A 17,075-nucleotide genomic window follows, 5' to 3' on the forward strand; every position below is an offset into this window, starting at 1 on the left:
TGTTATCTATGTGCTTCAGCAACCCACCAGCCCCACTGCCCTGCACAACTGTGAGCTGGCTGCATCACCACCAGCAGGAGCCACAGTCCTCAGCAGCCCAGAGACAAAAATCTCCATCCCGTGATCTCCACGCTGTTTAAGCACAAAGGAGCCTGTGTCTGCTGCCTGGCCCCATAGAAACCAGGCACTTGTGTCTTTCCTTGGATACTAAGGCTGACAGCAGAAGTGGGCAGAAGATGAAGCATTGCAATTTTTCAGCTTTTCTAATGGCATCCTCCAGCTTTGTGGGGGCTGTTGGGCAAACAAGAAGCAAGCAGCTTAATGGCTGTATTTCAGCTGGCATGAGCACTGCGAAGCCCGTGTCGCAGGCCAGTTTCTCTGCTGAACTGAGATTTGCTTGGCACCGCAGTGCGGTGAGTCCCGAGGGAGCCCATGGCTGCTCTCTGATCCGCCAGCTGGGTCCTAGCCAGACCCTGCAGAGCTGATGGCCGCCCCTGCCATGGGGGGAGCACAGCCGAGCGGGGTACCCCAGCCAAGCATCATCTTAACACCAGTTCAGCTGATCAAGGCAATGAAGCAGGAAGAAAAGTAGTGGGAAACTGAGGATATCTATCACCAAGGGGAAAATCCCTTCCCGAGGACGGTATCCAAACACCCAAGTGGCACCAGAGGGCACAAAGGCATCTCGCACATCACGAAGGAACTCTGGCCCTTGGTGTGCAGAGGTCCAGGCTCTGTGGTAAGAGCAGGAAGTTTTCCTTTAAAAGAAGATAAAAATACATGCCCTGCCTATTTAAACAGCTTCCCTTGGAAATGGGATACTTGCAGTGATACCCGCGAAGGTACACTTTCTCCAGCACCTTCATGCCCCCTTTGCCCATGTGAGCAGAAAGAAGTCTTAAGCACAGTGACAGCCCTGTGCTTGTCATGAAAGCAGGCAGCAGGGTGGAGGAAAAAACCGGTCTGTGCCTCTTAAATGTTTCTCATGCAGTTGAGTGTCAAAGCTCAGGGGCTGCACATGGGGGAGGCCCATCCGACAGGTAAAACACCTCTCGGTGCTGGCTGTGAGCTGCAGGCAGCGAGTCTTGCCTCCTTCTTGCACTCGCAGGAAACACCGTTGGTATGAAAATGTCAGTGTGTTTGGTGCCTTGTGAAATAGATTGCACTGACACCTGAACACACGCGCACACACGCACTCTCACACACTCACACACAGGGTGATCGGTCCTCCACCGAAATGCATGGCCATGCCATTGTTTTGGAATTTTAAAAAGGGAGGGAAAAAAAATCAAACATCATTTTTTTGCTATCATCAATGTTCACTTTTTTTAAACCCTTTTTAACCTCTGCTTTCCCTTCCTGTGTGGTGTCAGAGTCAGACTTCAGCTCTTTGAGACCTCTGGTAGCTTCATTCTATGTCTCTTTATAAGAATGTCCTACATTGTGGACCTCAGGGTGCTCTGCATGCTCTGCATGTCGCAGGCATGGCTTAGGGCTGGGCCAGATTTCCTGCACCAGGCAGAGAGTCCAGTATATTGGGAAATTTGTGCTTTCCATTTCCTCTGCGTACGCCAGGTTAACAGGTTTGCAAACTCCCTTACTCCTTTGCAGGACTCTCCTTGCTGAGGCAGAAGAAAACCTAGTAACAGCTTCAAGAAAAACACTGGAAGGCCCCTATAGGGCCTCCAAAATGGGTACAATTAAACATCATGCTTGACCTCATCTTCAAGGTCCTCTTGCCATGGCAGTTCAGCGGGAGATAATGAGGAAAATCCTTCAGTAAATCCAGCTGGGCAAAAGTTGAATTCGGAAAAAAAACCCCAGCTGTATCATCTCCTGATGAACATCTTTTTTGTAGAGTCTCTATGTATACATATGTAGGTGTGTATGTATATGTATATATATGTCATGTCATGTTCCAGGCTGTTAGGCAGGTCAGATTTCTTCAAATGAGTAATTTGCACAGCTTTTTCTTAACGGGAAACATTGTGCTCAAGCACAAGGAAAAAAAAAGTATAGTTTTTCATAGTGAAAAATTAATCTTGGATGTGGAGAATGTGCTGAAATATTCCTTAATGCTCCCAGATGAATTTTTGTATTTGTTTGTTGTTTTGCAAGACCCTAGCAATGGTCCTTTTGTGCTCTGTCTTCAGAAGGGTTAGGCTTCACAAACAGCATGATTTAATGCATGATCTTTAATGAACTTGCTCAGGATTTATACTGGCACCAAAATCTGACCCATAGCAGCTATATGCAAATACACTCTTAAAAATACTGTGCAAAAAGTGACCTACTTCCCCTAAAGCTCAGGTAATGAAGAAAGAAGGACTTATGCCACCAGAGACCTCCCCTTGGAGCACATCTTTGGAAACATTCAATCAAGGAGTCTCTCCAATACAACCTCCAAAGGGAAACCTGATCATTAAAAAATGACATTTCTGTGCTGTGTGATGAATGACAATTGAGCTGGCAGGTCTCATCAAGACAGAGGACTCATCCCACCAGAGCGCTGATGTCAAGGGAAACAATCCCTTTGATTCAGAGTTTGGGCCAGGCTTGAAATGCAGGGACCAAGGGCAAGTGCTTGGTTTCCAGGGCATCCTAGGCTCTGTTGTAGCACATCCTCAAAATCCTTCCACAAAGACATACTGCGGCTTAACCCCTTTGGATCCCTTTTCACTGCTTTGGTAGTAAGCGTGTTCCAGTCAATCACAAGTTCTGCAAATCTAGCAGCATCAAATGCAAAGTCTGAAAACAACAAACCACAGTCCCTTTGCACCTGAACTTCTTGAAGGTGGGCATTGCGGATCAGGGCCTCCTGCTCAAAATCTGTATGTGCCTCAAACTAGGACTAATGTATCCAGAAGTGTACGGGTTTGGTATAGATCCCAGCTAAGAAAGACAATCATTCCACAAGCCCAGATTGCTCTGGAGATGAGGACAAGTTGTTTTTCGCAAAGGAAATACTGAGGTACTGTTGTGTTTATGTTGCCCTTCAATGAGAAATTCCTGGCAGAGCTGGGTGTCCTACAACGGATGAGAAGGAAACCAGGGTGGGATAGGTTTCACCTAATTAAAGACATATGTGATGAGGTTGTCTTTCTGAACACTTCACATGGGACCCCCACTAGAGACAATGAGGGAAAAGGGTTCCCGCAAAATGCATCTCACTTCCTCTGCTTTGGTGTCTATTTCAGACGAGGAGTCACACCCTGGGCCGGACCTCCACGTAAAGGTTGCTGAGGAGACCAAATCCAATGCAGAGCTTGTACCTGCCTTATAAGTGACTACACCTGGACATCCCACCACAAGCCCAGACTGTGCAGGCTCAGTCTCTGAGCTCTGGAGGTCTTTGTCATATTTTGGAGACTTGTCGAGATTCACCACCAAGACCAAGAACAAGTTGACTCTCCTCTAGTGTTTCACCATGGCTAGAGCGCACCAAACTTCCTTTCATCTCAGCAATCCTTCTTCATGAGCCTCTATAGTGCACAGTGCCTGCCAGCAACCAGCACTTCAAACAGTGCTGAACTGACAGTAGACACTAGACGCTGGATGCTGAGATGTTATAACCAGCCCCTTTCTCATGTCCTTCACAGGACTGTCACATCTACCCAAAGAGGAAAACATGTAAAAGCTCTTATAAGAGGGCAGGGAATATCCAGCTGTAATAATTCTGACATGCCCATGAAAAGGCATGAACCTGATGCAACCAGATTATTTAACACACTCTTAACCAGTTATTTGACTTCTGCTTCCCTTCCATGGCAGCTGAAGGTGCCGGATCCCATCACATTTGACAGCACGCAGAGCAAGTCTGTCCAAGCACTGTCCAAGGAAATCTCTTTATTGTCAATATACTGCAGACCCCCTTGGAGATTCCTGGGGTGCTTAACTCAGCCAAAGAAGAGTGATATATTTAAGAGTTCTGCATTTTCTAAATTGCAGTGAGGCAGAAAAAAAAAAATACATGCCCGTAGCCACCAAGCTGTGGGTTACTTTGAAAGGGAAAGCTTTCCCCCTTTGCACAATCTCCCAAGTATGGCATGGGGCCTAATTATATAATTACACAATAGATCCAAATTGTTTCAAAGGAGCTGTTGTGTTCCAGCAGGTACATAATAAGTTTATAGTATCAACTAATTACACTGTTATATAAGGGCCCAGAATGACTTTTAAAACCAACAGACAGATCTTCTCGGCTATCAAACACATATTGTTTTGTTTGGGGATTTTTTCAAAACCTCATTATGAAGGTAACCTGTGCTTTCTACAGCCTTTCTAGAGGGGATATGAATGTCAAAACTATGCAGAAAGTGCTGGGTTTAATACTGAGTTGGTGTATAACATCTCTACTGACCTCAGTGGACCATTTTAGATGCCAGCAAAATCCAAATAATGCACATAAGTCAATGGCTCAGAATCCATGTTAACTAAGACTATGGGGACATAATCAAATGGAAATTACCATGGTTTAAACAGCTACTGCCAAATATTGCCCATCTTGTGCCGTGCTGGTTTGAGCTCACAGGTTCAACCTCACTGGTGGAATGCTGTAGGAGCACACAGCGATGGGCTCTGCTGAAGGGGACATCTGGTCTGTCACAGCAGCTCAGGTGTATCCAGTTGTGCCTTTATCCCCTCTTCCCACAAAAGACATGGAAATAAAGGTGGATTTTAGCACAACAGGGCCTCGCTGGGCGCTGACCCTTGCTGCTAGCCTCTCTCAAGGGTGAGTCTCTCGAGGGCTCTGGGTTTCAGAGTCAATAAAAAAAACATTTTCCATTTACAGACCAGTATCAGGGCCAGGCTCCCTCAAAACCTGGACACTATTTCTTTGTGTCACCTCAAGGATGGATGGCCAGGGTGTGGCAGAAAGTCACACAGAAGGCCCTGGGAAGACACATAGTACTAGAGGGGGTGAGGGACAGCCTCCACAGCAAATTCCTGCCTGGCTGTTCACATCTAGAACATACCCTATCCAGAAGGTACCTAGGCATTATCCTCAAAGGGGCTTACTAGAAGTCCTTCCCTAGGCTGTGCTCCTTTCCTCTCCTGTGATCTGACCCACTCAATGCATATCCATCATATAACCCCAGGCAATGTCCCATCAGCCCATACCCCTCAACACCCCATGGGCGTCTCACCCACTATGGCAGAGGAAAGTTGCGTTGTCTGTCCTAGCAATAAAGGAAGGTGAAATTAGGGATCACCCCACCAGCCTCCTCAAAGTTGCTGTCATGTGAAGCCAGAATGATGGGGAGGACCCTTTAACCCAGAGCATGCAGCACACATGCGTTTTGTTACCATCCATTCACCCTTCAGAGAGCAGCTGGGATTCCCCAGCTACAACAGGACATTCGTGGAGCTATAACTTTGTAAACTCAGCTCAGCCTTTCAGGAAGAGATTTCTAATTTTATCCAGGCTATTCATCCACCCTTAATTTGCAATGAGAAAAAGAAGCTGTTGCAGGGTTATTATTAACTATTGGCCAAGAGAGAATGAACTCCAGGCTTGGCTGACTCCCTTTTTGGTAGAAAGCAAGTGCACAGACAGCAGACACATTGCTGTTTTGCTTCCCAAGCATTTCTGCTCCTGAATGAGGATGTTTGATAGCCAAAGTAGCAGGACAGACTTTATTTTACAGGTGTAGCTGAGCTGTCCAGGCTCTACCCCAGCCACCTGGGCTTGGAGACCTTTGGCCAGCCTGCAGAGCTTAGCCTCGCTCCCCCTCCACCTCCTCGTAACTGCAGTACCTCTCAGCGTCAAGCCCTTGCTCTCCTAAAATGAGTGGGAAAAGTCCCCATCAGCCTCACTCAGGCTCTGAGATCTGACCTCAGACAAGCGGATGAGTGTTTCACCATCATCTGGTGAAGTTCACATGTCTCCACTTGCTTCAGCAGAGTGGTCCCTCTGAACACTTGCTAAGTGTGTGATTTCCTGCAGCGCAGTAGACCATATTCAAACCACCTCATCAAGCACATGAGATGATCCTGGGCCTCGGTACAAGGCCAAGGAAGCAATGTGTTAGTCTGCCCCAGCACTGATTCCCAGGGCAGAGATGTAAAACCCCCTAAGCTGGAGAACTCGAGCCAGCCAGAGGAAGAGGGCCTCCAGCTATGCCCTTGCACCCAGCTACGCCGTGCCCATGAATCATTCTGCCTATGACATGTTTGCAAGAGGTGATTAATGACAATTCTTCAGCTATGAGAAGTGTTTTTAATACAACAGGTAAAGTAACAAACAATAGAAGAAAGGAACAGTAAGAAATCCACATCCTTATTAGCTGGGCTGGTAGCCCAAGGATTCAAACAACTGCTCTTAACCAGAAATGTTGCAAAGGTTGTTATTTTTTCCCTAAAGTCTCCTTAAAAAATAGTTACTCTTATGCCTGTCATTGCAGGATTTGCCACTTGCTTCATACTACTTCCCCCAAATTCACCCTGGGAAAAACGTTCTTACCAACCCAGCATGTATCCCATTGCTCCACCTGCTTTCGCTTGCATCGAGAGAAGATCCACGCAGCACCAACACAGTCCTTCACCGTAGACATAAATCAGTTTGCACCCAACATCTACCAAAGAACCTCACCCCAGAATTTCCTACCAATCCCCCGCCAATGAGAGGGGAGAGGAGACAAACCAGGTCCCAGAAAAATATACCCGGGACATGTGAGTGTGTAAAGCTGTGGGGCATGGGGACTTCCATGGTAACTCTGTGTATAAACACGACCAAACAGCTTGAAGTAGCTGCTCTCCTTGCAAGGCCGATGAACAAAGTATCTCTGTAGCTTGGCCAACACAGCAAGCTCCAGCCAAATGTAAATAGCCTGCAGGGCTTTTTGGCACTTTGCACTCTATTTTGCATACAGCTGGTAATGTTTTAAAGGCCAGGCCCAGCCAAGGGTAATGCTTCCAAGAACAGAGCAGGAAACACTTTGTGTACAGAAAAGGGTCTCAGGAGAAATCAGTGAAATCTTAAGACCTTTTGTGTTTCTTTCTCCCTCCCCAAATCAGTGTGTTTCATTTTTACACGAAAAATTTCCAGAGCTCCAGGTAGGCCGCCTAGACGTGACCGCTGCGTTTCATGCTCCAAGTGCTCGGTAACAAAGGTATTAGCTCAGATCTTGCAAACACATAAACACTTGCTGTGCGTAGGCAAGTCCTGCTGAGCGTGTCCGTGATGTCTTTCAGGGGAGAATTTGCTGAAGCCGACTGATGTGAGTGCAAAGTGTGAGAGATGGCATCAAGGGAAGATGAAGATCGGATTAAAGCATCTAGTGACACCCTTTGCATCTTCCACAGTACCAATACGAGGGAAATATCATGATATTTCCAAATGCCTGGGTATCATTCAACATTTTGGGAGACATTAGCAAGACTTAGGGCTGAGAATGGGTTGTTGTGATGGAGGGAGGCAACCTCTACCTTGAACTCTCCAAAACCCCTGATCTCCAGGGGCTTGTCCTTGCTGGTGGGATGGGATTTCCCTCTTGATAGAAGGATGACGAACTGGGACTCCACTATTTTTTTCAGCTTACCACCTTAGCACCACTGTTTAGGGTATGAAAAGGAGAAATGTGGTTCTCCTGCAGCCTCTCCCACTCCTGTCTGATGGAGTAGAGGTCTGGGGAGGGGAGGCAGATGGATCGGCCAGAGCAGAGGCACACTGAGCGTGCAAGGCTGAAACAGGCAGTCACATAAGATTAGTATTGCAGTAGTAATTTTGTTATCCTTTGATATCATGTGTTTAAAATCACAGTGTACCAGCACGGGCATTTTGCCCACCTGGGCCTCTCCTTTCAACCTCATTGTGTTTGAACGTGTTTGTAGGGCAGGACCATCATGTCCTAGAGGGAGACTGTCCTTCTGTTAGCTGTCCCAGTCACTTGATTATTCAGGGCTGAAAGATGGGTGCTGGCTGAGTTAGCAGCAGCCTTCGAAGCTGGCAGCAAAATGGAATATGTGTCAGTAACTCCAAAAAGGGAAGCAGAGATGACTTGGAGAGGAGTTATCACTACACACTCACAAAGTAAAATGAAAAGCTCAGTTTATCATATTTTAGTGTCTTCTACTTTGAATGTTACAGATGTCTGTCCTTTCACAGGTAATTCATATGTGCCAGCCCAAATCACGGCCCTCCAGACAGGGCTGGAGCACAATGGAAGGATCACGCTGTGGAGCAACCCCCGGGGACAGATGGGGGACTGTGTGCTGCTGTCAGATGTTACAAAGGGCTACACTTTCATCTCTTTGTATTGTGGCTGCACATCATGGGCTGGACAGGGAACAGAAAAATGGGGAAAAAGCAGAGTTGGGATCTATAGTGAAAGCCATGCATTTAACATCACTGGCTGGGGATGCAGTCGAAATCTCATTGTTGGCTTTAAAGACAACACAATGAGGTCCTCTCCACTCAGGGCTTAATCCCCTTCCTTCTGACCACCTTTGCCATGGGATGGACCTTCTATGGGAGGCAGCAGCTCTGATGTTGTCAGATACCAAGGAACCAAACTGTTCTTGGCCATGGGGACATCATGATATGCAAACATGTTGTCCAGTCTGCAAGTGGCAACACTACTGTCTTTATAAGTACGTCTTTCTAGCCTTGTTTCCAAACTGAAAAGGCTTATGGACCTCCTGGATAAGCACCTTTTCTCTTACCGCAAACCTTGTCCTTTCTTCTCCAGTCCAGAACAAATTCCTACTCCTCTTGCTTTCTGCAGGGGTTAAGCAGCCTAAATTGAGATTAGTAGTAACAGAAGGAGACCTATCTCTAAAATGTTCCTACCTCTTTCCTTGATAAGGAAGGAGCACAGTTCTCAAGGGGACACCGTAGAAGAAGGGAAAGAAAACACCTTCTCATTACAAATATCAAAATATCCTTCTCCAGTCCCAACAAGTGATTGGCACGCATGCAAACATGTCTACATTTGTTCTTGTACCTGTCATGGTTTGTGCTGGACTGGCCACTGAAATGAATGACAGATGTTCTCCCCCACCTCTCTCACCAAGGAGAGGAGGGAGATAGAGAAAGAGACTTATGAGTTTAGGAAAAAACTACTTTAAGGAAATATTGATAAAATAAAAATAAAATAATGAAATATGTATAAAACTGTATCGAGCTCCCAGGATGACAATCACTTCACTGGCTGGCACTGGGAAAGTCTCAGACTGGACTCAGTGATGGACAGGAACTGGATTCCGGACCTCCATTCAGGAATGGACAAATTGGGATCAAAGGCAGACAGACAGACAGCATCGTTCTCAGACACCAGCCATTGAAGAAAGAGGGCTGACCATTTGATCCCTCAGCTTTTATACTGAGCATGAGGCAGATGGGATGGAATACCTTCTTGGTCAGTTTTGGGCCACCTGTCCTGTCTGCTCCTCCCCATAGGTGAAACATCTCTATGCTTTTCCGCTTCCGACCCTCCAGTGGGGCAAATAACAACGTTTGCAGCCTTGGGTGTTAAAGCAATAAGTATAAGCAACAGCCTCTCTGCATACCATGCCTGCGCATCAACTAGAAACAATCAGGTCTTATCTCTCTGGGACCGAACAGTGTCTGAACAATATGCTGGGAGTTTCAGAAAGTTCGGTTAGTTAGAAAAGGCTTAACTGAAAAGTAAAGTTACTGAACTAAAATTTGGTTCTGTTTTAACTCAAACCAGGACATGCACCAAGCAACTTCTGAACCTGTTAGCCAGATGCAGGGGAAGATACCTTACAGACAGCTACAGTACATGAACAAAGGCAGAGGAGAAATTAATTTCCTGGAATCAATTTTTTCCTTAATAAATTTGCAACCCAAAGGGGTTGATTTCTACAGTCAAACTTAGTTGCTGGCAAGCCCAAAAACTGTGAGAAGCGATGGGTTTATTCAAGGAAAATGGGAGCTATTAATACAGGCAATTAAAAAAAAAAAATCAATCAGGAGATACTAATCCACAGGGAAACTGGAGACAGTGGTGCTCATAAAACTGCCACCTGTCAATATTTACCTTCTTGTTATATGTGAAAAGTCAAATTGTGGCACTGCAAATGAGATGGGGGGGGGACGACGTGGAACCTCTCATACATGCAAGCTTGAATCCCTTAAGTCCCTTGCTTGCCAGAGCAGGTGGGCGACGTTGGTTGTGACTCAAGATCTCAGCAGTTTCCTGTCTGAGAAGGTCATGTCCCAGACTGCTGAGAAAGGTTGGGCTCAACCCCACCGGGGGCACGCAGAGCCGCTTGGCTTGAACGTGGAGGGAGCTGACATATAGGTAGGGTTGGCCCTCACTGACGCCAAAAAGGACTATAGCCTGAATGTCTCCAGGGAGCTGGAGTGGAGGCACTGCTGCCCAGCATGAGCTGCAATATCAGAATCCAGCCCTTTGCTAGTCTCGGGGAATGGAGGTGGGATGGCCTTGCAAGACAAGCAAGCACAAACAGCTAACAAAGCAAGATAAATATGGGACATAAATACGTGACGGCGCGAGAGGCGGTACCATAAACTTATTTTATTGCCACTTGTCTGCAAAGGCCAACATAACTCACTCCCTTCACCTCACTCTGTCATTCATGAATAATAAGATTGCCCAAACACATGCCAATAAAAACCTCCTCACGCTTCTGCACTGGGATATGCGGACACTATCCGGGGTAAGGAACTAAAGGAACAGGGGTTTTTAATAATTGTCAGTCCTGTGCTTTTCATACCCTGAATATCTGATGTAATATTTATTGATTCCTGATAAAATCTGATTTTTCATGTTAGTTCCTAAACAGCTGCTCTCTGAGTTAGTCCCTATCTTAAGAGGTCTTCAGAAGCTCCTTCAGGAGTGATATGAGCACAGCCGAACCCAGATCCTGCAGGCAGAGGTCCGTGGTGTTGCCAAAGTCCAGCCCATGCTTGGGGCTGAGCAGGTCTGTACAAATGCAGTCGACACAGTGCCAGACCCAAGCAAGCATCCCGAAGGCTGAACTAGTCTGTCCTGCCTCTCTGCAGGGTTCTGGGCTTTTGATTTGTTGTGGTTTGTGTCAAGCCGTGCAGGTGTATTTGCGGAGCCAGGCTGTGCCCAGAGGTGCTGAAAAGAGCTTGACCCATGCCTCCATAAAAGCGGGGAGTCTGCCTGGTGGTTTTAGAGATGCATATTGAATATCGTAGAATCATAGAGTCACAGAATGATTTAGGTTGGAAGGGACCTTAAAGATCATCGAGTTCCAACACCCCTGTCATGGGCAGGGACACCTCCTACTAGACCACGTTGTTCAAAGCCCTGTCCAACCTGGCCTTGAACACCCCCAGGGATGGGGCTTCCACAACTTCTCTGGGCAACCTGTGCCAGTGCCTCACCACCCTCAGACTGAAAAATTTCTTCCTAATATCTAATTTAAATCTCCCATCTTCCAGTTTGAAGCCATTCCCCCTTGTCCTATCGCTACATGCCCTTGTAAAAAGTCCCTCTCCAGCTTTCCTGTAGGCCCCCTTTAGGTACTAGAAGGCTGTTATATGGTCTCCCTGGAGCCTTCTCCTCTCCAGGCTGAACAACCCCAACTCCCTCAGCTTGTCCTCATAGCAGAGGTGTTCCAGCCCTCTGATCATCTTTGTGGCCCTCCTCTGGACCTGCCCCAACAGGTCCATATCTTTCCTATGTTGGCAGCCCCAGAACTGGACGCAGTACTCCAGGTGGGGTTTCACCAGAGCAGAGCAGAGGGGCAGAACCACCTCCCTTGACCTGCTGGCCACAGTTCTCTTGATGCAGCCCAGGATACCGTTGGTTTTCTGGGCGGCGATCACACATTGCCAGCTCATGTTGAGCTTTTCATCAACCAACACCCCCAAGTCCTTCTCCTCAGGGCTGCTCTCAATGTAGTGCCTAGTGCCTTGGGTGCTGGCAGGTGAGAAGTTAATGCTTACTACCCTTTTGCTGAACGTCAGCTTCTTCTCACCTACCCCAAAGGACCGTGGGTTTGGGTGCTGTCCCCCTCCCTCCCTGCCCTGACCAGCCACATCCTTGCAGCCCACTCCAGCCCCTGCATGAGCAGCATCCACCAGGAAACGTGACAGGGAAGACGTGTGTGGGATAGACTGTGCCAGAGCCGGAGGGGAGGGAGCTGGATCAGGCTTGTGGATATGTGCAGCCACGGAGGAGAGGTTTCTGCTGCCTGCGGCGGGGCTGCACTCCCCAGCCCGTTGCTCCAACCCACAGATGTGTGGGCATGCCCAGAGCCCACATCAACGCAGCCTCTGCCTCCCGAGGGAAAGCCACTTCAGAGACGGGATGTCTCTTCCCCTGCGCCCGCAGCTCCAGCCCCGCCAAGCAGCGTTCGTGGGAGGCAGAGCTGGGGTCACGCACTCCCTGCCTCCTCCTCTCTGCTGAAGGGCAGAGCTAGAAAAAGACAGTGAAATGGAGCATGTGGGTCAGCAAAGAGAGACAGAGCCTTTTTCCAGAGCCCCCGAGGGAAAACTGCTGTGCACAGGACATTGATGAGTAGTAGGGTGCCTGCTGGGTGATGCACAGGCAGAGAGATGGTCCCCAGAGCTGATCCTCTTTCCTCCTGTTACAGACCGACACTTCTGTGTCACCGTGGTCACAGGGGAAAAGGAAAGCAGACGGTTCTTGTTGCCTTCCCATTACTGGGTGACATAGCAGCATTTCCCCAGCTTGCACGGGCTGTGTCACCCATCTGGGCTGAGAGCTGGAAGCTGTAAATCAAGGTGTCCAGTGGAAGTCGTAAGGGGATAAAGCATCCACAGTAAAATTTCTCTGACAAGTAGTCACAGCTGAGATATCACTTGATGAATGGCAGCAAAATCCCCAATGCGAGATGATGGATTCTCCGTGGCTGTGAGCAGACTGAACTCTGCTGTCGCTGTCAGGGCTTTAGGACATCTGCTACTTCAGCAGGTACACGTGAGGACATACCCAGACCAAACCCCACACCACTCTCAGCAAGAGCAGCACAGGTACCTCTCTTTCAGTTGCCTCCAGCTAGGGAGAGCTGGCTTTGTCATTAATCCATCAAGCTCAAAGGCATCAGTTTTAGTCACACCTTAGGCACTTTGCTCTTCTTCACCTCCCAGTCCACGTAGGTAAAAAAAAAAAATAGGTAATTGCCTCATCAATCTAGGGTGATTTCTCCAGGACAGAGCCTAGAAGCAGTGTCAATTGAAATGAGGGCTCAAAATGATTTAATCACTCCAGAAAAGTGTATAACAAGTTACATTAAAGTGCTAAAAAAGTGGATATGGAGGGACCATGACATCTACACCAGATGCCAGGACATGGGGCACTCACCTTATCAGCTTATGTATCCTAGAACTAGAGCCAACACCAACGCTGAGCTCTGTTGCTTCCCTGTCTCTCAGGATGGGCTGGTTCCCAGGTGCAAGCTCAAGAGATACAGGAGAAAGCTCATGTCCTAATTAAAGCCAAGCACCCCAAGGGTTATTTTCCAGATGGTGGGAATGTCCTCCATCTCCTGGGACAATCTCCAGCCAAATCAGGGTGTACAGCCACCCTGTAATAAATACTCATCCTCATTTATGACGTGATCATAAATGTTGCAGCAGGAGTTGTAACAGAGAAAATAGTACCAGATATGGCTTGGAAAAAAAAATAATCAGGGAAGGGTTTTCCATTTCTCTTTCGTTTCCTGGAGACACCAGGAATTTCAAGAGATAAGGTACATCTGTAGCATATCCTGGTACTCTGCATGCTGAGCAACAGCCCTAAGAATTAATTGGGCCGTGAGAACTGAGGTTGTCATGGGCAGCTTCCCAGAACTGAAGAATTAAACATCATGTCCAAAACCACTTATAGTATCTCAAAAATAAAATACAGGTGTCTAAATCCACTCAACTGGAGTTGAGGGTTGGTTTTATTTTGTTTGTTTGCTTCTTACTTTGAAATTTTTCAAATAGAATAAAAATTGTGGGTTTAGTCAAAGATTTCTAGGGGAAACGGGATTTTGGCAAAGACTCCTGCTTTTGAGATTTTGTCAGCTCTGTACTAAGACTCACTGGTGGTTGTCACTGGCGAAAGGAAACAATATATTGCAGAGTCCATTGCTCGTGGCACACAGTCTGGTTGGCTATCTTAGCCCACTGAAGGGGAGAAGGAACAAATTACAGCGCTCCAGAAGCTACTGCAGCTCCAGACCTGTCCAGACCTGTGCACTGAATGTAAGGCTTTGGACAAATGAGTCTTGTCGTATGCTTACAGGTAGACCTGTGTTTACAGTGCTGCGTTACGGCCCATTTTTCTCCCTCCAGCTTCATGTGCCACGCAGAACTCAACGGTCTGACCCTTAATCCTACGTGTGGGGAACACCAGTACCTGGCTCTGCCTGGACAGAGAGGACCCTCCAGTCTCACCTAGGTACAGTACCATGACCCAGACCTCTTCATATCACCAATGTGCCCATGTTGCTCTTATCAGACCCAACGCAGTATTGTCTCATAGACTGGGGAGGAAAATTCCTGAGAGGTGAGTGAGTCCCATTTTTCAGCTCCAGACTTTAGTGCTTAGCAGATGTGTTCGATGAAAGATGGGAATTTATACAAAAAGCAGTTGCTTCTCACTAAAGAAGAAGTATGTTTAAACCTCATTTCTGCTTGGAAAAGGCTTAGTGTCATTTTGTGACTGGCTATGGATGATGTATAACTCAAGCATGCTGGAAAACCAGTCTGGTCTGCACCAAGGGAGAAAAATGTACATTACAATTGAGCGCTTTCCACCCGTATCTCCCCTTCTGCAAGGCCCAGCCGCAGAACAAGGAGAAGGTCACTGTGTTATACAATACAGCCATACACCACTCAGAGTTTACATGCTATGGTGATACTCTAGAGACATCCTGCGCATAGCAAAAGACTGTAATAAACAATGCTGCAAGACAATCCCATTCATTTTAGTGAGACTTTTCTCACAGAAAGTTAAAAAATATTGGAGATGAAGGAAGAAACACCCAGACTAAGACAACGTTTGGACCAGGTCCCATTTTAAGTTCTGTTTGCAGGAGGTCTTGGCTGCATTTGTATTTACCAATAGATGCACAACCCAACATGGCACGCATCTTTCTGAATGTGCAGCCCACTGGGTGGGGATGTGTTGAAGAAAGTCTCAACTGCCCACGTAGACGGTTTCACTGTCAGAGCAGCCAAAGCACACAGCAATGAAGGCAACAGTGCATTTGCTGCACAGGGTGTCTGTGTCCCTGCAGGTGACCTGGCCAATTCAACCCAAGAGATTCCCTTCGATGACATTTGGATGAGGTCTTATTTTAGGTTCTGTTTGCTGGAGCAGAGTTCCAGGCTGCAGTGTGATGCCCAGATGCGCAGATGGGGGACCTTTTGAAGAGCGTGGAAGTCACTATTCGAATGCCATGAGCTGCTAAGGAATATTTAGGAGCTACAAAAAGTTACCAAGCATCCTCAGCTCTCTTCTTTCCCTCCTTTCCCAGATCATCGGACAAACTTTATGGAGAATTAAACTGACCTTGTACCTCCAACCCTTGGTCTTCCACTCTCGCTGTGCCCTTCCCTGCTTAAGGTACCAATCAACAGTGACAGCACATAAATTAAGCTAAGGGAAGGGTGACATTTCCTAAACATTCAGACTTTCTGAGATTTGAGTCAGATGAGAAACCTCATCAGAATGAAGACCTGGGCTTTCTTGTGCACGACCCTAAAACAGTGGAGGTAGTTTTGAAAGCTAACCCACAAATGCTTCTTATTTTCTAAGCTCATCTGAGGGCTGCCACTTTTACACATACCTCAGCAGATGGACTAACACCCTCTGGAGCCACAAATAGTTCTTGCTGCAGCCACAGTAAGAGCTATACAACTGGAGGCATAACAGACTCACATCGTCGGCAGAAGGGACACAGAGGTGAAGTTGTTAGCAAGCACCAAGCAGGGGTTACGGCACCTCGAGTCCTCGAATGGTCTCTGCTGGTGTGACAGCCACCTCTTTGGTGAATACCAGGGTCTGCTCACAGAGCCAAAATGTGTGAACATCTAAAACAAGGATCAGCTCAGGCAGTCAGGAGGATCTTGGCTGTGCTTCGTAGCAGGCAATACTGGAGAATTACACCTTTTGACAGACATTGAGTTGGACCTGTAATCCAAAAGCTGTCACTGCTACAGAAACTGCTACACAGGAAAAAAAGTCACGCGGCTGTTACCCTTTAGCACTTTGGCTTTATCTTCATCCTAACTTGTCTTCCTGCTAATATAGATTAGATCAACACTGACAAGGAGCATGATAGAGTCTAACAATGTCCGACAGTTGGAGAGCTGCTCTGATGATGTTTAAACCACCCAGTCCAATTTTTTTTTTTTGGGGGGGGGGGAGGGGGGGTGGTTTAGTGCAGAGGACAGGGCCAACCCAAAGCAAATGGGAATAAGAGAGACCTGGCAATTTCCAAGCATCTTTAGCTATATCTGTATTTTTTCCCATGCATTTATATGCATTTAAAGTCTGCCGGCAAAGTGGGAAATTCCTAGGAATGCCTTTTACCCTTTAAAACCTTACAAATGCAATCTCAATCTCCAAGGTACTTTTGCCTGCCCAGGGTCATATCAGCAGCTGGAGAACACGGCGCTGCACTTAGATATCCCTGGGCAGATGCAGCCCCAAGCCCTTGCAATAACCTGTCACAGTAGAGTTACACAGACTGGATACCAAAGAAGGAGGGTGGTCTCTCCTTTTCGGCATTAAAAGCGTCCTGGGCTCTTTGATGGGATCTGTCTACCCTGCATTAGATCAAACCCTCTAATGAAGTGAAACAGTCGCTGTCTTCAGGAGGAGTGAGTGCAGTAACCAGCCTTGAAGACACAGCTGCCACTTCCCAGTTGGTGGAAGAGGTTATCAGAGATGGTAATTTCTAAAGCATCCATTCAGCAGGGTTTATCTGAGCTGGGCTTCTGAAAATGCTTCAGTGGTTTCCTTGGACTTTAGCCACTAAAGAGAAGATCCAGGTTGGCACTACTGTACTGCATTTAGTATTATTTTGAAGTCTGGCTGCAGTCTGTTTCTAATAACTGTCCATGAAAGATGTGTCTCTGATCATATCTTGGAGTTATT

The sequence above is a fragment of the Charadrius vociferus genome, unplaced genomic scaffold, assembly GCF_000708025.1.
Source record: "Charadrius vociferus isolate BGI_N301 unplaced genomic scaffold, ASM70802v2 scaffold608, whole genome shotgun sequence".
NCBI lineage: Eukaryota > Metazoa > Chordata > Aves > Charadriiformes > Charadriidae > Charadrius > Charadrius vociferus.